Raw genomic sequence first — 20,213 nt, forward strand, 5'->3', positions numbered from 1 at the left:
CACCTGCCTCTTTCCACACAGCGTTTAAAAAGAGTTTGAGTTTTAAGAATAGGGCCATTCTTTACATACGTCTTTGTTTAGAGAAGGCACCATGCTATATACAAACTGATTCCAGATATTTAAAGAGCTTGTAAAACTTAACAATCGGCGAAATGTTTAGCTCTTTGTGTGCAATATTTAAGGAGGTATAAGCGTTCAAAAACTGAAAATGTCTGGGTGGCAAAAGCGCTAATTAGCCCATACGCGAAAGTTAATCGCGCCATGTACTTTCAATATTCAGAATTGTAGCTCGACCAGAAAGTGAAGCACTTATATATGCTAATGAGGCAAATATTGCAAACAAGGGGGGAGAGCGTCTGCCAAAATCCACTTCTAATATGGCCTTCATTTCGATTCACTCGGGGTGAGACAACTTTCACCTTAAAGGGTCGGGATTTTGATAAGTTTACTAGAAATGGGCTTTTATTGCCTGGTGCAAGCTAATTTCTGACAGGCATATATTTCCGCTTCAAGTGAATTATATCCACTGTAAAGTGAAATTGAGCTTGGGTTTGGTAAGCCAATATATGATACCTATATACTTACGACAACACGCCAATATATTTATATGTTATGTTTCTAATACTAAAGCAAGATAACTTTAATACGTTCTTTACTCCGTTTACGATCATTTCTTTATTTCTTAGTGTCTAGTTTGGAAAACTGTCAACGACTTCCCTGTCAAGGCAACCTTTTGTGAGCGTACAATTAAGGGCCGATTACATGAGCCGGGCTGGCCGGGCCGAGATCTCGGAACGTCTGTAAAACGCAACAAAAATCAACGTCACGATTACTGACAACCGGGCCAGCCCGGTAGCCGAGATCCCGGATCGCGATGCCGGGAGAAATTTCCATGTAATCGCGTCACCGGGCCAGCCCGGCAAGCGGGCCAGCAAAATCCTCTGAGCACAATATCGACGAAAAAATCAATGCAACTCCCAAAAGGATGAGAGGAAAGAACCCATCCAGATGCAAAGTGCAAAAATTAACCACCAAATATTTATTGCCGGAAAAAGGTGATTAAGATCATTCGTGCTCTGATCTTTATGCTAAAACCGGGCGAAAGTCATCCGGCAAACCGGGCTCATGTAAACCGGGCGAAAGTCATCCGGCAAACCGAGCCAGCCCGGCTCATGTAATCAGGCCCTAAGAGACTCGTTACTCCAGTGAGAATGATAATCAATTAATTGATCAGTCAATCAATGTCAAACAATACAAATCAATGAAAAAACTTTTTACGCTAGCTAGTAATAGCGAAGACCCATTTAACTGAGGATATTCACTTGTAGCGAGTTTTTGGCGACATCACTGCTTCTTTGAGACCTCCCATTACGGGCCAGTTGTAGCTAGGTACACTATTAAACTTTCCCTTTATTTGTTTCAAGGCCCCAGGACGGCAGGATTCCTAGTCTGGCGCTCTCCCAATAGAACTACCAGCCGGCTGTGAATAGATGCCTATTGAGTTTTGCTGGCAACGCAACCGTTCTAACCGGTAAATTCGATATTCGATTTTGGCGCCTCACCCTGCCTAACCAAAGCAAGACTGACATGTCGACCTTTAACCACACTCTTCCCTCAGAAGGATTTCATGAAAGCTTCTATCAACTATTGTGGGAGGCGCGGTGGCCTAATGGTTAGCGCGCCGACCCGAGTCGAACGGCCGGGTCGAGGCCTGGCCGGGGCGCTGCGTTGTGTCTTGGGCAAGACACTTTACCTCACAGACCCCCCACCCAGGGTATAAATGGGACCGGCGAATTACGTACTGTGGGGGGAACCCGCGATGGACAGCATCCCACCAGGGGGGGGCAATACTCCCAGTCGCTATGCACGGAAACCGGGATAAGCTCGGCGATGAGCCTCATGGCTCGGACACAGACTTACCGGCTTTTTCTACCTTCTATCAACTATACTATTCATTTTTCACATCTTCTAATTGAGACCTTGTGTCGACCCCCGACCTATAAGCAATGTGTTGCACAAATGTTGTATTGGGGTGTAGAAGGCGGTAATATCGTTGTTTGATTGTCAATCGAAATCTTCTGTCCCTGAACGCATAAAGAAGAGGATTAAGAAAGGAATTGATGCTGAAGCAAATAGTCGTTAATGAGCCAACCACAATTTCCCTAGTCGACAAAGAAATGCTGTTAAAGGCTTCGAGTGAATAGCCACAGAAGACCTATAAAAATTGGTAGAAGGAAAAAAATTAAATTGCTAACAACCAAGATGGAAATCTTCTTCGCAAGCTTTCCATCTCTTTTGATACCCATTTGATGTCCAGATTTCCTGACATGAAGAAAAATATGGAGGTACATAGGCAATGTAATGATATACAGGATAACTCCAATGGCAACAAGACTGGTGCTGTAGGCAAACGAGTGAGGAATTCCTTTAGCAGGTTGTATCGGAATACAGAACGTTGTAGTGGTGTAAGTTCCTACACTGAAGAGTGGAAGTGATGCCATCAATACTGCTATTGTCCAACAGACTAATACACTGTACAAGCAGGTCTTTGTTGTAAAAGAAATGCTTGGTCTCATGGAGAAAATAATTGCTACGTATCTCTCAGTAGTCAACAAAAAGGACGACAAGGCTGCCATAAATTGCCCAAGAACCCACACAAAGCCGAGAGCTGGACAGAGATTATCCATCACTGTAACAAAGCGTTGATACGACATGGCGTGACGCGACGAAGTGATTGCAAGGGAATACACACCAACGAAGAAGTCACTCATGGCCAGATTTGCTACCAACAGCATTGATGGGAGTTTCCTGAGATTCTTTGTTGTCACTGTAGTCACAAATACCGTCAAGTTCAAGATGATTATCAATGGTGCCAAAATATACTCAGCATAAAGAACTGAGTTGGCGCTGTCCCAACATCGATGCATTGGGATCAAAGTCATCTCGGAAGCAAAACATGTTTTATCGCAGACTGGTAAGAACCCATGTTTGGCAAAATTGCGTGACGCATTACCTACAACGTAGCGTGAACCACGACAGCGTGACTCAGGATATATGTCATACAATCCTTTGCTAAACCGCGTGACGTTTACATGAGTTTTATTTTTCAGAAGTGTGCAGTTGGTACAGGCTGTACTCCACGTGACGCCAGTAATGTTTTGAAGGTTAGGCGCTTGGAGGATGTTCTCGGGTAGAATAAAAGTGTCATCTGCCACGATTGAAATCGCCTCAAGGGAAGGAAGCTCCCGTGAAAGATTTCCTTTCCATAACTTTAAGTTCTTTAGTTTGAGTTCCCTTTAGATTAAAACAAAATAAAATATAAGAAAATACCAACAGGTTGCGCTCAAATAATAGAATACGAGTAGTAAAAGATTCACAGAGTAACGTTTCTTTGGTCATGCGCGCAAGGCTTGCGCTACGTTTTTACAAATAACGTTTGTGTTAACAACTGTGTTTTATAACTGATGAAAGCTTATATTAAGAACTAGCCAAGACGTCTAAAAATCAATGAACAAATTAAAGTCAGTGACAAACAATTAAATGTCAGGCTGCATTCAAGCTAGTGTCTCTGATACTTACAGGAATTTCAAATTTGAAAACTGGCTAAACGTGTCTCTTGGAATGATTGTTGTATTATGATCTACGACAGACCTAAAGAGCAGACAAGAATCGAAATTAAACAAATTATTTTTGTTATATTACTCTATTATCCGTGCCATGATTTGACGGGCGCCATTTTTACAGTAAGTTTGTTGTTGGAGCTCCTGTTTGTTGTTAGCAAAATAGGGCTTATACCATTGTGGCATAAGTGGTTTCATCTAATGAATCGGAAGAGTACAATGGTAAACGATCTCGTATGTTACGCTCGTAACTCTATCAGATGGCCTAAAGGGGTAAAATGGGAACTGATTTTTTTTCTTTTTTTTTTTTCACTGTGAAAATGAGATCTGGGTTACTGGGTCTGGTTTAACGACAGATTTCTAGTTGTGACATTTCAAGCAAGTTTCCACACTTTCCTTTCAAACTTCACAATTTAATTTACGCCTTTTCCTATTTTTTTTTAATTTTCGATTGGTTGTAATTAGTTACTTACAATGCGGACGTTAGCTCTGGCTTCCTTATGAAACGTAGCAAGATCGTTTTTCACATCGTTGGTGTGACAAGTGATCGTCATGTTATACACAAGATCAAGTGAGCACTTGCACACTGGAGTGACACACATGTCCGTGACAGATACTGAGTATGAAGGCGTGAGAAAGCTGACCAAGGAAAGAAATGCGAGGAGAATTATAACCACGCGCCTTCTGTAGAAAATAAAGATACAAAAGTAGAGCAATTAACGGTCGATAGTAAAAAAAAAAACTGCTAAGAAATAACAGAACGTTGCAAATAACGGGAAATACACTGGAAAAGAAGTTTGAGTTTGTACTGATTAATTTCTGAAACCTAATTGATCAATAATGTGTTTTCACAGAAACAAGCAGAAATAATCGTAATCAGTCGACGTTTCGGCATCATCATCGCATGTATATGCTTTAAAAAATCTCTTCTAAACAAGCTGAAGAGAGAATATCTAATACAGATCGGACCCAAATATTGTATCGGACTTGTGGAATTTATATGTAAGTTTTTTTTTTGTTTTAAAGCTTCATTACAGTAAATTGATGTAATCAGTCGGTCCCATTTTGTATCAAAAATACAAAATGCCTATTTATTAAAAATTACAGAATATCTATTCTGTATTGGGATTTACAGCGCATTCATGTGACCTGAATACTGCCTTTTCACTGGATCCATCGCTTTTTAATTAGGGTTTTTAATAATTGTATTAATTTTTTTTAAAAAGGACCACAAGGTTGATAGTTTTATAACTAAATGTGTCATCCTCTCTAAATAAAGTTTGATTGATATGAATTATTAATGAATTTTACACCGCAATTATATGGGTATATATATGTCGAACTATAATGCTCTAAATAAATACCTGGATATAAAAATTCCCATGAATCTTCAAGGATTTTAAATCAGGTGATCTATATGTCTATGACGTTTGCAACAATGAGGAAGACGGCTTGTATTATATTTCCGGTGTGCAACATGACGAGGCTGAAAGAAACAAAAAAAGTATGATGATATGTTTATTTAGCTAACTGGCAGCGTGGCAAGATTTTGCTGAAGGAAAACATTTTGAAAAGAGCTTTACCGCAAACAGTGAGCTCAAATACCGAATAAGTCAGAGCAAACTTGACACCAAACAGCAATCTTTGCATATACCACTTGAAATTTGGTTAATATTTTCGAACATCGTGTTTTGACTATGTTTTAGGCTGACTCGTCCGCAGTCGTCTTCATAAGGGCAGCGCAGGGGAGAGATGGGTATCGAGAAAGGGAGCGCAAGGTGAGATGGGTAGAGAGAAACGCTCCCATCATCCTCTGCTCCCCCACCTCATGCGCTAGCTTCTCTCCCTTTGCCGCGTGCTAAATGAAGATAACTGGGGACGAGTTAGTGTTCGGTATTTGGAAATCGAAAGACGTCTGATATATCATGTCAATTCGCATTCTCTTCTCTAGCTCCTGGTTCTTTCAACATCCTACATGATTTATTGATCCGATAAAACATAGAAATACGTGGCGTATTGCCTACATATACAACAGTACATAGGCAACAGTGTAAAGTCGAAGCACGGGCAAATTAAAGCGGTGATTCGGAGTAAGGAATTACGAGCGAATGCCAGTGATTTAGTTTGGCCATGTTATGACGTCATCATAGCGTTGTCTATGTGCACTCAACACTCACACAATGACAAAGTTATAAAATACATAGCAGTTTTCCTTCGACTTACAAGTTGTCTATACTTCTGTCCTAAATAGGAGGCCACTTCAATTCGATAGGAAAATATTATGACTGGGAATGTAACGTTGAACATTTGTTTTAAAAAAGCATTATCTTGAGCATTTGCCAATATACCTAACAACAGTTAACACCTAAAAAACTTCGTGTCGATTTTGCAGACAACTGAATATTTAATTAAATGAATGTAAATGTGACTAAAAATATACCATATATACGTGCTGGTTCGAGTCTGTGTGTCACGTTTTAGGATGTTTGTATTCTCCAAACTAATTTGTTAATGTGGATAACTTTTGGGGAAGAAAGGCGATATCTTACACTTAAAAATTAAGTTACTTTCTGGATTTCTATCGCGCGTTAAGTTGCACCTGTTATAAATTTGCTTTCCCACCTGAAAAAAACTAATGGTGTTTTCCTCCTCAAATTACGTCGTCCGACTGACGATGAAAAACTATACACAAGAACTTGCTCTTTGAGAAATTTCTGTTCTTCCTTTGTTCCATACACAATTGTCTCTGTTGTAGAGCTGACATGCTACCGTCTTTGAACAAAACAGGTTGTCAAGGAACAACTTGTCAAGTCTCAAAAGGAAATTACTTGAGTTGATGGCTTTTAAAAATGAGGACTTGTCAAGAAAAAGTAAACATGTCATTTTCGCTGAACAGACAAGCAAATAAGACTGCCAGCATTAGGAAAGCTACACGGAAACTATTCCGTACCTCATATCCCAAAAATCTTATAAATAATCGCCTGGAATTTATCTGCTTGTGTGCATAATATGCAATCACAAAAGTTTATATATTTTTACTTCGTAGAAATTATTATAATTAGCACAAATGTGAAAACCTGATCATGATTTCTAACACTTCAATAATAAAACGTATAAACTGCAGTCCTCGCTAAATTTCTGTTAAAAGCCAAGTTTAATAAACAACGTCGTCAATACTAAAAGAGCACTTTTCGAAAAAAGGTAATGATTTTAATCAAAAGTAGGTTCTTTTTTTAGCAGAGGCCAATACTAAAACATCTATTTTTGTTTTATTTTTTTCTTCGACTTACATATTGTCTATATTATGTTCCTCAACAGGACGCCACTTCATTTTAATAGAAAAAAAAAATAAAAAAAAAAATGTTGTCTATAGTGGTCATGCACTTAGTTTCGAGAAATACTATGACTAGAGATATTATGTCTGGGAATGTAACGTTGAACATTTTTCTTTAAAAAGTAATTTTCTTGAGCAATTGCCAAGATACTTAACAATAGTAAACACCTAAAAACTCCGCGTAAATTTTGAAGACAATTGAATATTTAATGAAATGAATGTAAATGTGACTGAAAATATACCATTCATGCTGGCTTGAGACTGTTTGACACATTTTAGGATGTTTATATTCTCCAATTTAACTTCCCTTAGATAATTTGTTAATGTGGCTTACGTTTGGGGAAGTAAAGCAATATCTGGCACTTCCAAATATAGATTTTCTGGATTTCTATCGCGCGTTCATTTGTACCTGATAAAAAATTTGCTTTCCAACCTGAAAAAATTAATGGTGTTTTCGTCCTCAAATTACATTGTCCGACTGACGATGAAAAACAATACACAAAGAATAGTTTTCCTTAAAACTTGCCCTTTGAGAAGTTTTTGTTCTTCCTTTGTTCCATACACAATTGTCTCTGTTGTAGAGCTGACATGCTACTTTTTGTACAAAACAGGTTGTCAAGGAACAAACTGTCAAGTTTCAAAAAGAAATTACTTGAGTTGATAGCTTTTAAGAATGAAAACTTGCCAAGGAAAAGTAAATATGTCATTTTCGTCGAACAGACAAGCAAATAAGACTGCCAGCTTAATAATAATAAGGAAAGCTGCAGGGAAACCATTTCTTACCTATACCCTATAAACCTTATAAAAAATAGTCTGGAAATAAACTTCTTATGTACATATTAATAACCACAAAAAATGATATCTTTTTACTTAGTAGAAAATAATAATTAAAACTAGCGTGACAACCTGATTTTTAACACTTCAATAATAAAACGTAAACTGCGGCCCCGGCTAAATTTCTGTAAATATCCAACTTGAAATACAACGTCATTAATATTACTGATTTTTAATCAAAAGTGGGGCTGTTCCGAAAACGCGGAGTGCGGAGTGCGGAGTGCGGAGTGCGGAGTCCGAAAATGCGGAGTCTGTAAAAAAATAAAAAAAAAAATAAAATAAAAATAAAATAAAAAAAGTGTGATAAAAAAATTAAAATAAAATGAAAAATATATAAATATTAAACTAAATATTAAAAAAATAATACACATTTTTGCACAGCTTCGCCCGAAGCAGTGAAGCGGATCGTTCAGACCGGGAAAGCATTACCAAGCATTGCTTCTGACCATGTGAGATTTCTTGTTTTTTCATACATGAAGTAAACATCACACTTAACCTTTTTTAAGTTAAAAAAAGTTGACACCAAGAAGAATCGAACCCCGGTCGTCGGTTTAACAAGCGGGATTCATCCCCACTATGCCACCGACGACCAGCTGCCAGGATCGTGATTTTTTTGGATAGAAATCCCAACCCCATTAAAAGAGCTAACCGCAAGCAATCTAACGTGGTGTAATATGTCATCAGCTGTCTCCACATGGTCTGAAGCAATGCTTCGAAGTGATTTCCTTCAGACCGCGGCCATTTCTTTCTTCAAAAATGACTGCAGTTCACGTTTCACGAAATATTAACAAACAGTATTTCCAATTTTTTGGAATCACTACTCGTAAACTTGTTGAAAAGTGCCACGTTGCTGATGGTTCTTTTAGAGAGTTTACTGTGTATTCGTGGAAAGCCAGGCGAAGCAACATGGCTTTAGGCTCTTTGGTAAAAAAGAAAGTAAAGTTATTTGAAGTTTACGAGTAGTGATTCCAAAAAATTGGAAATACTGTTTGTTAATATTTCGTGAAACGTGAACTGCAGTCATTTTTGAAGAAAGAAATGGCCGCGGTCTGAACGATCCGCTTCACTGTTTCGGGCGAAGCTGTGCAAAAATGTGTATTATTTTTTTAATATTTAGTTTAATACTTATATATTTTTCATTTTATTTTAATTTTTTTATCACACTTTTTTTATTTTATTTTTATTTTATTTTATTTTTTAATTTTTTTACAGACTCCGCATTTTCGGACTCCGCACTCCGCACTCCGCGTTTTCGGAACAGCCCAAAAGTGGTTCCTTTTTTTTACTAGAGGCCAATGCTAAAAGATAACCGAAACCAAATATGGTTCTCATCTATTTTTAAAAACGTTTGCAAAAACTAAAGACGCAATAATAGTACAAACAGACTTTAAAAGCTTTTTTGACAAACGATTCGCATCTGCATATATAATTATATATTAGCCCTCGCCAAAATGCTAATTCTCTACGATCGAACTTTCCATAAAAATTCTCCAATAACTTGTTTGTAGAAGCTAGGTATTATTTTTAATAATTCTACTTTCAACTTGTTTTGTGACACTCCCTGCCGTTGATAAACAGCATTACCTTAAAATAGGGGAACCTTCAAACGATAGTTTACAATAATTATTGTAAACAATAAAGGGGAAGTAATAATTACAAGGGAAAAAGGAACAAGAGTGCATATAATTTAGGAAGACGTAGAATAACAAACGACGAGCTTAAAAAAAAAATTCAACTGCAATGTAGCTCCTTCAAATTTTGTAAAATTTTAGTATTCGGTTTAGCCTTGCGAAACAGAAAACGTTGAGATCGAATTTTGTTATTTTTCAATAGACACCTTTCATTTTCACTGGAAAGAGTTTTCACGTATAGTAATACAGTAGAATCCCGATAACTATAACCTTAAAATGGAATCGATAAAGGTTAAAATGAAGAAAATTACCTGAAGGGCTATTGAAAAGATCATTTCGAGTTAGCGGGAGGTTCGAGTTATCGGGATTCAACAATATCGCCCAAATCAGCATTTGTGATTTTTGCTCAGAGTAACGCCTACCTTTACGTTTTCAAAATGATCTTTCAAGGGAAGTCAGTAAAGCAGACCACTGCGGTATGGTTTTACATTTCGAGTGTAACAAAACCTTTTCAACGAGAAGATTTGTTTTGGCAACCAAACAAGAAAGACAATAATTTAAAACTACTCAATACTGAAAAAAAATAACATGTCTTTCTTGACAGGAGGTTATAGCATAAACACAACTGTGAAAATGCAATAACAGTGCGACAGAAAGTATTGTTTTCACAGCTTTATAGACATTAGCATGCATTTTGTATACAATTGTTACATACAATTCATTACCGAGGCGGTTCACGGCGGCCGGTAAGAAAAATGAATTTCACAATTACATAAAAGACGAGACACAGTGTTAAAGTTAACGTCAATTTACTAGCCCCTCACTTACGCCAGGATACCCAAAGATATGGTAGTGTGGTTTGAAAAAATCTTTTTAGGATTGTTAAAAATCAGTTCCAAGGCGAAAACGCCAACAATTAAAGTAGCATCCACTAGTCTCGCTGAATCGAGAATGCAAAACGTTAACCGACCTGGGGCAAGCAAAATGTTTAATTTACGCAAACTAACAAACGTAAAAAAGGGTTTTTAAATTAAACTTCGTTAAAACAAGTGTCACCTTTTCTTGGCCCGAGAACAATTTGCCGATGTCAGAAATCGCAGATACCTGAAAAAGTTCGATAATAATTAGATGCGATACTGAGATCAGATCTTCAGGGGTTTACTTTGTTTTGGCAAGCTGAGACAAGAGATTAGTAAAGGAAATGAATAGTCATTATATACTTGACGTCTAAACTTAGCTAAATTTCAAAGCGACGTCATTTACGAAAGACGTTTTTCAGTAGTTCTTCAAAACCACTCTATAGTCGGCTTATGGAAAAATTAAAACACCAAAGATTAGATGCAATCTATAGAGGAACATAATCCCACTAAAATGTCTTTGACATCAATAGTAATAATCAAACCTGCATGAAACGACCCGGCAGGCCATTAAGTTAGTGTTATTATATTACGTTGGCTCATTTCGGGACCCCGCGACAGTAAATTCAACTCGCCATATTACCTTTCATTAACAAGAGAATCGTTATAGCATCGGTTTCAAAATCACGAGGCTTCCTCCAAGAAGTAATGCAACAAAAGTCACCCTTAAAAATATTTCTCTGTCTTAAATATTTTTCAGTTTTCAAAAGCTGAAACCTGTCAAATAAATCATGAAAACACGAAATACGAATACAGATTGAAAATTTGCATTAAGTACCTTTCATCTACATATTGCTTTGATCTTGAAACTCTTCAATGTCATTCTGCCAGACGACTTTTCTAGTTCGCTTTCTCGTGTGATAAAGGGTTACTGTCACCGGAATGTTTCTGCTTTTCAGAAAAAAGTGCTTAAATAGGAAACGTCATCTTGCTCTTACACGAAATGTAGCTAGAACATCAAGGTTAAAAAAAAGCAGATTGTGTTAAACGAAGATAAGAGCCCTTGTAAGTTTTTTTTTTTTTTGCTGTTTTCCAGGCCACAAAGGCAGAACTTGAAAAAACCATCCTGACTTTTTCAAGTTGAGATCAAAAGTTCCTGATGGCATGACATAAATATCACTAGTTTATAGCTTCACTATACTGGCATAATAACGTCGAACAAAACTGAACCACTATTTGTAAATTTCTATACGTCTTTAGGCTCTAAAATTATTGAAATGAAACTCGTGAGTGTCCCTTTAAATAGCAAAAAAAAAAAAAAAAAAAAAAGATAATAGTGCGAAGTAAAGCACCTGGAATGTCACCTGCAAAAATCTTGCTATGTACCACCAACAGAAATGGAAGATGGTCGATTTAGGTAATGACGGTTCCTCTCCAACGTTATTCTATTAACTAATTCAAATTGTCCGTCATTGTGTCAACTTGTCTTCTGCATCCGTTTGCTTGTTAATCTAAGAGGAAATAAACCTTATAAATAAAGTGCGTACAAACGCACAGAAAATCAAAGATACTGGCTGGAAAGCACGTCTTTAGATTAAACTATGTCATTTTAATTTATAGGCGGTTTGTGATAATCCTGTAAAAAGGAAACTTGGAAATTTAACGTGCGGTCAAAAGATAATAAATACACGCAGTGTTAAATAAGAAATTGCTGTTCAAATAACAGGCATTTTCCAAATTAACATCTTAATTCATCTTCAACTTGTGTTTCGCAGTTTATATGCTAAATTTACAACAGAGAATATGAAAACATTTTAGCAATAGAAAATTCATACAATGGGAACTCAGTCTTTATCAGTGTAAATTTCGCTTAGTCGATAAAAAAGACATAAATTATATGCATGCTTCTTACTCAAATATATACTCAACGACATATTCAAGTCCAGCGGATCCGAAATTTGTTTTAATTTTCCAATATTGAATGTCTCTGCGAAACAACTAGCTAATGTTCGCAAAACCAAGAACAAGATGCTGCAATACTTCTTTCAGTTTTAAATTACTATCACTAATGACCCTTCTAAATACAAAGCCATAAAAAGAAAGGGTTTATATTGCCCCCGGCAATCTTACTTACACAATGAAAAAAATTAACATCGTGCTGAAATTTTATTACAGGATTTTTCGAGCATATTGTATAATTGGCTCTACCTCACGAAAGGATAATGTAGAATGTAAATGGAAAGATATCAAAATTGCTAAATAAAATTATATTATTTTGCAACAGTGCGATAGTTTTTAATTAAAAATACGTGCAGGTTTCAGGTTTTTTTTACTTTTGGTCAACACAGACGCGTGACCTCAAAACATACTTTTTCTTCTTCCTTAAGCAAACTTTGGCGACAAAATGCAAATCACTTTATTTAACGATCATTCGACTTTTAACGAGGCCTAATAAGCTGGGAGCGTCTGGATTTTTAATTTCAAACTTCGCCACTTTTTATGTATTTATTCTTTTTAGTTTATGACGATAAAAGGAATCCTGCGATGAGGTTACATGGAGTTCACCTGCGGGAAATTGACTTTTATCCATAAATTTTACTCACGTGAATACATACCAAAAACGGTACTCGAATAATGACTTAAAAAATCAGTCAAGCCAAATAGAAATATGAACCACAGAAATATGAAATATGAATCAATTTGACAGGGCACTTCACTTCTATTATTATGGTTAAAAATACCTTCAAAGAATGATCTTGCAGGGCCTTAAAACCGCTTAAAACGAAAGTCAATGACTAGTTAGAGATATACATCGATGTATATTAAGGCAACTAGAGTGACCTAAGTAGTTATTAGCCTTTGACAATAGTCTTGTTACAGGCATAAAAAAAGGAACTATTTTTTTAAAATTACCCATATTAATGAAATATATCTAAATTACTTGTAAGACATTTTCTTGGGAACTTTATTGAATTGCATGCTATACGTCAATTAAAACAGCTCCATTTTATCAAATAGCGCATTTAAAATTTCCTATAACGAAACAGTTAGAATTTCAAAAAGCCATCGTATCAGTAAAAAAGCATCGCGAAATCTTTTCTCGGATGGTGCTGGTTTTCCTTTCTTTAACAATAGTGTAAACAGATTTGCAAGTGAATTCATATCTTTGCCGGCATTGTTTCATTTTTTGCTGTAAATGCTTACTTCTGGTTTACACATTAAAGAAAAAAATGCCTTAACCAGTTTTTCATGTAAATTATTTTCATACGTTTTAGACTAAGTTTAAACTTTTAGAACAGAAAATCCTCGCAAAATCAGGATTTTTACGTGTAAATATGTTATTTCTAATGTTTTGAGAGATATCTTTGTCAATAACACATTCAAGAAATTGCCCCTAACAATATCCTTATTCGACCACACCAACCTTGCATGAATGCTGCGATGCTTCCCAGAATTTGAATGTTTCGTAGAATTGAAAACTTCACTGTGCAACAAAAACCTACTATCTGACAAATTGGTATTTCTCAATCCATTACTACATCCATTATGTTATGAATAATGTCAGCGTCAAGTTCATATTTGAATTATAATAGAACTTCAATTGGTAACACCGGTAGTATTTACTTAATTTTGAATACCCTTCATGCGGTCTCGCACAGAAAGCCTCTGGCTAAATATCTTTTATACGCCGATTCCAAGTTTGCCTCTGTTTCGAAACGAGGTCAGGTACAAACCCTTTCATAAGTGCTTTTGATTTGTATGAACTGAATAAACTTGTCTTCGAGAAAAGTCTTTTTCAAGGCATAGAATTAAAAACTATTCTTGGAAATTAATTTCTTTCTTCTTGTATTGTTTAATATCTTAATTACCGTATTCTTTGGAACCGTATTGACTTATCAGTCTATAAGTCAGTTAAGTTAGAAACGCTCAGTTTACAAGTAAGCCCTCGCATGTGAACAGTATATAAAGGGTCAGGGGAAATTAAATTGACAATTTTCCCTGGCTCGGAATACAATTCCCTGACTTTTCCCTGACCTTGAAGAATTTTATTTTTCCCTGACCATTTCCTGACCTGAGGATGTGAAGAATTTGTTGAAAATATTCAGGGAAAACTGAGCGCGCTCTCCAAAAGCCGTAAAGCGATCCATAGAAGCTAAGGTACCTGTGTACCCAATCGGATCGTGTGTTTTGGCAATAGACAGCCGCTGGGTTATGCTAATGATTGAAAGACAGCTCTCGGAGCGTGTGCTCAGTTTTTTGCTGAATTTTTTTTTCAATTAAAATCTTCAATAAATAAATCAATTATAGTGATGTGCATTGTATGTGTTTTATACAAAAAAGTGGCCAGTGTGTTATGCTTAAGCTTAAATTGGGTAATGCTAAAACAATAAAATTTCTGCCCTGGAGCATTCACATGAAAAAGAAGTAAATGAGCTGTGTTATGTTTAAGAATGGACATAAATAAGTTGTAAATAATTATTGCCTTTTTATCCTTGACATATTTACTTCTGCCTTGACTTAATAAATTCTTTGACTTTTTTATGATACATAATTATGTGTGACTTTTTTTATTATTTTTTATTTCCGTCATTTTAGCTTTTAAACGTATTTGTTCCCTTTTATCATAAATATTGCTCTTTTTTTGTCATTCTAGCTTTTTAAATTTTTTGACTTTTTAATGATATATTGTGATTTTGATTCATGTTTGTGTTAAAAGTAACCATGCCAGGCGGTTGGTTGTTCTGGTTCGATATAAATTATGTTATTTTGTTAGTGCAATTTATAAACACGTACATACGTGCAGCGTAACAAAACGGCCTAAATATCATACATCTTTACGCAGACTTTACAACAGCTTTCCGTTTGGTTTAGTAAAGGTAACTTTACGCAAACTTTACTCCCCAGCGTAAAGCGTAACTTTACATCAACTTTACGTACGATAGCATAAATCTATCTTTATTCACCTTAACGAACATTGTAAATCCAATCTAAAATTTGTTAGGCTCCTTTAATTGTTAGGCAACTTTAATTTTCCGTAAATGTCTAATTTCATGCTGTTATCAAAGTGGTGAAACAGGGTAAAGAATTACGAGCGAATGCCAGTGATTAACCCTTTTATAGGGTGAAATTTCTCCAAAAAAAGGTTTTTTTAACCGTTAGTCAATTTTCTTGGCTATACGGTCCTAAATTTCTCTAAACGTTGCTAGAAATGCACTTTCTGACACTGCAGTAGGGTTTTGATGCAATTTCCATGTAAAATGTACAACATTTTACTTTGCGCATGCGCATAAGCCAAAATTTGGACTGCTAAATCGTTCCGCTTTTTTTTCTTTGCTCTTTTCTTTTCGCTTTTCTCTGCTTTCTTATTCTCTCTATCTTTTACTCTGTGCGGCCCTTCTACTGGCCTGAAAAGTTTTGATCTCAATCAATGGAAAACCCTGGAAAGGAGACCATGATTAAGTACGGTTATATTGGCTGTTTTAGCATTTTATTTTTTTTTTGACGTACGGGTATATCTGCTGTCGTGTAAATTGGTGACGTCATAAGTGGTTGAATGGCCTTTCCTTCAAATCCCGGAATAATCTGGACTTAGCATATTAAGGGTTAAGTTTGGCCATGTTATGACGTCATCATAGCGTTGTCTATGTCCACTCACTACCCACATAATGACAAAAATATGAAATACATAGCAGTTTTCCTTCGACTTACATATATTGTCTATATAATGGTCCTGAATAGAAGGCCACTTCATTTTGATAGGAAAATATAATGACTGGGAATCTAACGCTGAACATTTTTCTTTAAAAAGTAATTTTCTTGAGCATTTGCCAAGATACCGGACAACAGTAAACACCTAAAAAAATCCGCGTAAATTTTGCAGACGACTGAATATTTAATTAAATGAATGTAAATGTGACTGAAAATATACCATACGTATAGTATATGAGTCTGTTTGTCACGTTTAAGGATGTTTATATTCTTCAAACTAACTTCCCTTGGATAATTTGTTAATGTGGCTTACGTTTGGGAAAGTAAAGCAATATCTGGCACTTTACATTTACATTTTCTGGATTTCTATCGCGCGTTAATTTGTACTGATAAGAAATTTGCTTTCCCACCTGAAGAAAGTAATGGTGTTTTCCTCTTCAAATTACATTGTCCGACTGACGATGAAAAACAATACACAAAGAATAGTTTTCCTTAAAACTTGCCCTTTGAGAAATTTCTGTTCTTCCCTTGTTCCATACACAATTGTCTCTGTTGTAGAGCTGACATGCTACTTTTTGAACAAAACAGGTTGTCAAGGAACAACTTGTCAAGTGTCAAAAAGAAATTACTTGAGTTGATGGCTCTTAAAAATGAAAACTTGTCAAGGAAAAGTAAATACGCCATTTTCGCTGAACAGACAAGCAAATAAGACTGCCAACTTTAGGAAAGCTACAGGGAGACTATTTCTTACCTATAGCCGAGAAATCTTTTAAATAATCGCCTGGAATTTATTTACTTTTGCGCATATCAAGTAACCAAAAAAAATTATATTTTTTTACTTGGACGAAAATTCCAATTAACACCAACGTGACAACCTGATTTCTAACACGAAAATAATAAAACGTAAACTGCGGTCCTCGCTAAAAATCTGTTACTAGCCAACGTCGTCAATACTAAAAGAGCATTTTCCGAACAAACGTTACTGATTTTTATTTCAAAGAAGGTCCTTTTTGACCAGAGGCCAATACCAAAAGATAACTGAAACCAAATATGGCTCTCATCTATTTTAAAAAACGTTTGCAAAAACTAAAGACACAATAGTAAATTAACTTTAAAAGTTTTTTTGACATACGATTTGCATCTGGATATATAATTATATATTAACCCTCACGAAAATGCTAATTCTCTACGATAGAACTTTCCACGAAAATCATCCAATAACTCGTTTGTAGACTGGCTAAGGTATAACATATTTTTTTACACTTGTTTTATGACACTCGCTGCCGTTAATGAACGGCATAACCTTAGAATAGAGGAACGTTCAAATGATAGTTTACAATAATTATTGGACAAAGGGGGAAGTAATAACAAAGAAAAAGGAACAAGAATGCATATACAGTGAAGCTCTCGTAAGCGGACACCCTCGGGGCGTGAAAAAGGGTTGGGCGGGCCGAGAGAGTGTAAGGGGCCATAGAGGGAGGGGAGGGGCGGGAGGGGGAAAAAGGAAAAGGGGGGGGGGAAAAAAAAAAAAAAAAAAAAAGGAAAGGGGGAGAAAAAAAAAAAAAAAAGGGGGGGGGAAAAAAAAATAATTGAGGAATATAATAATAAACGACGAAATTTAGAAAAAAAAAACACAACCGCGATGTAGGTCTTTCAAATTTTGTAAAATTTTAGTATTCAGTTTAGCCTTGCTCAACGGAAAATGGTGAGATCGAATTTCATTATTTTTTAAGTTTCAGCTTTCCTTTTCACTGCAAAGAATTTTGACCAAGTATCTGGCAAAAATACAGTAGAATCCCGATAGCTAGATAGCTAGAACCTTTAAATGGAATCGAAAAAGTTTCGAATTATCGAGGGTAAAAAAAAGTTAAAGTTAAAATGAAGAAAATTACCTGCGAGGTTATGAAAGAGTTTCAAGTTAGCGGGAGGTTCGAGTTATCAGTCGGAATTCAACAAGATCGCCCAAATCTAGCATTGATGATTTTTGCTTGGAGTAAAGACTACCTTTGCGTTTTCAAAATCATCTTTCAATGGAGGTCAGTAAAACAGGTCACTGCGGTCTGGTTTTACATTTCGAGTGTGGAGTATAACAAAACCTTATAAACGAGAAGATTTGATTTGGCAACCAAACAAGAAAGACAATAATTTAAAACCACTCAATACTGAAAAAAAAATAACATGTCTTTCTTGACAGGAGGCTAGCATAAACACAACTGTGAAAATGCAATAACAGTGCGACAAAAAGTATTGTTTTCACAGCTTTATACACATAAGCATGTACTAGGTATACAATTGTTACATACAATTCATTACCGAGGCGGTTCACGGCGGCCGGTACAATAAGAAAAATGAATTTCATTATTACATAAAAGACAAATTTTAAGAAACAGTGTAAAAATAAATGTCAATTTACTAATCCCTCAATTGCGACAGGATATCTTAAGATAAAACAGGGGACTAAATTGTGAAAATCAGTTTCAAAGCAAAAACGCCGAGAGCCAAAGTAGCATCATTTACCCCCGCTGATATGCATGAGAATGCAAAATGTTAGCCAACCTGGGGCAAGCAAAACGTTTAATTTACGCGAACTAACAAACGTAAAAAGAGGTTTTTAAATTAAACTTCGGTAAAACAAGTTACGTCTATTCTTGGCCTGACAACAATTTGCCGATGTCAGAAATCGCAGATAGCTGAAAAAGTTAGATAATAATTAGATGCGATATTGAGATCAGATCTTCAGGGGTTTACTTTTTTTGGCAAGCTGAGACAAGAGATTAGTAAAGGAAATGAATAGTCATTATATACTTGTCTAAACTTAGCTAAATTTCAAAGCAACGTCAAATACGAAAGACATTTTTCAGTAGTTCTACAAAACCACTCTATAGTCGGCTTATGGAGAAATTAAAAACCAAAAGATTAGATGCAATCTATAGAGGAACATAATCCCACTAAAATGTCTTTGACATCGATAGGAATAATTTTAAGCTTGCATGAAACGACCCGGCAGGCCATTAAGCTAGTGTTGCCTCATTTCGGGACCCCGCGACAGTTAATTCAATTCGCCATGTTACATTTAATCAACGAGATAGTTATTATAAGAACGGTTTTCAAAATCACGAGCCTTCTTCCAAAAAGCAATGCAACAAAAGTTACCCTTTAAAATACTTCTCTGTCTTAAATATTTTTCAGTTTTCAAAATCTGAAACCTGTCAAATAAATCATGTAAACACGAAATAAGAATACAGATTGAAAATTCGCACTAAGTACCTTTCATCTATTGCGTTGTTCTTCAAACTGAATAATGTCTTGATGCCAGACAGCTTTCCTAGTTAGCCCGGCTTCTTGTGTGTTGAGGGGACACTGTCACGGAGATTTTTCTGCTCTTTAGCTAAAATTGGCAAAGTTCCCTTGCTCGTACACGAAATGCATCTAGAACATCAAGGTGAAGATATAAAGCAAATTGTGTTGAAGGAAGATGCGAGCCGTTTCAAGTTTTTTAGCTGTTTTCCAGGCCACAAGGGCAAAATTTGAAAAAAAAAAAAAAAAAAAAAAAAAAACAGCCAGACTTTTTCAAGTTGAGATCAGAAGTTCCTGATGGCATCACATAAATATCACAAGTTTAAAGTTTCAGTACACTGGCAGATAAACTTCGAAGAAAATTGGACCAGTATTTGTAGATTTCCATACGTCTTTACGCTCTTAAATTATTGAAGTGAAACTCGTTACAGTGCCCCTTAAAATAGCCAAAAATTGATAATTTCGCGAAATAAAGGACTGGAATGTCACCTGCAAAAATCTTGTCACGTACCACCAACAGAAAGGAAGACACTCGCTTTGTGTAATGACGGTTTTCTCCAACGTTATTCTATTAACTAATTCATATTGTCGGTCATTGTGTCAACTTGTCTTCTGCATCCGTTTGTTTGTTAACCTGAGAGGAAATAAGCCTCATAAATAAAGTGCGTACGGACACACCGAAAATCAAGATACTCGCTGGAAAGCACGTCTTTAGATTAAACTATGTCCTGTTAAATTATAGGCGGTTTGTGATAATCCTATAAAAGGGAAACTAGGAAATGTTACATACGGTCAAAAAATAATAAATACACGCATTGTTAAATAAAAAATTTTGCTGTACAAATAAAAGGCATTTTTCAAATTAACATCTTAATTCATCTTCAACTTGTGTTTCGCAGTTTATATGCTAAATTTACAACAGAGAATATGA

The 20,213-nt window shown here is 35.9% G+C and overlaps 1 pseudogene across 1 annotated transcript; it reads right to left on the bottom strand.

Moving 5' to 3' along the window:
* Window positions 1–1,154: 1,154 nt before the first annotated feature.
* LOC144638516 (putative glycoprotein hormone G-protein coupled receptor) lies at window positions 1,155–19,808 on the bottom strand (annotated as a pseudogene). The gene is made up of 7 exons (XR_013567961.1): window positions 19,253–19,808; window positions 11,641–11,787; window positions 4,985–5,106; window positions 4,094–4,304; window positions 3,580–3,651; window positions 1,934–3,294; window positions 1,155–1,634 (listed from the first exon to the last, which is right to left on the bottom strand). The product of XR_013567961.1 is annotated as a putative glycoprotein hormone G-protein coupled receptor (transcript).
* Window positions 19,809–20,213: the final 405 nt, after the last annotated feature.

The sequence above is a fragment of the Oculina patagonica genome, chromosome 14 (genome assembly GCF_052425735.1).
Source record: "Oculina patagonica isolate OP01 chromosome 14, crgOcupat, whole genome shotgun sequence".
Lineage (NCBI taxonomy): Eukaryota > Metazoa > Cnidaria > Anthozoa > Scleractinia > Oculinidae > Oculina > Oculina patagonica.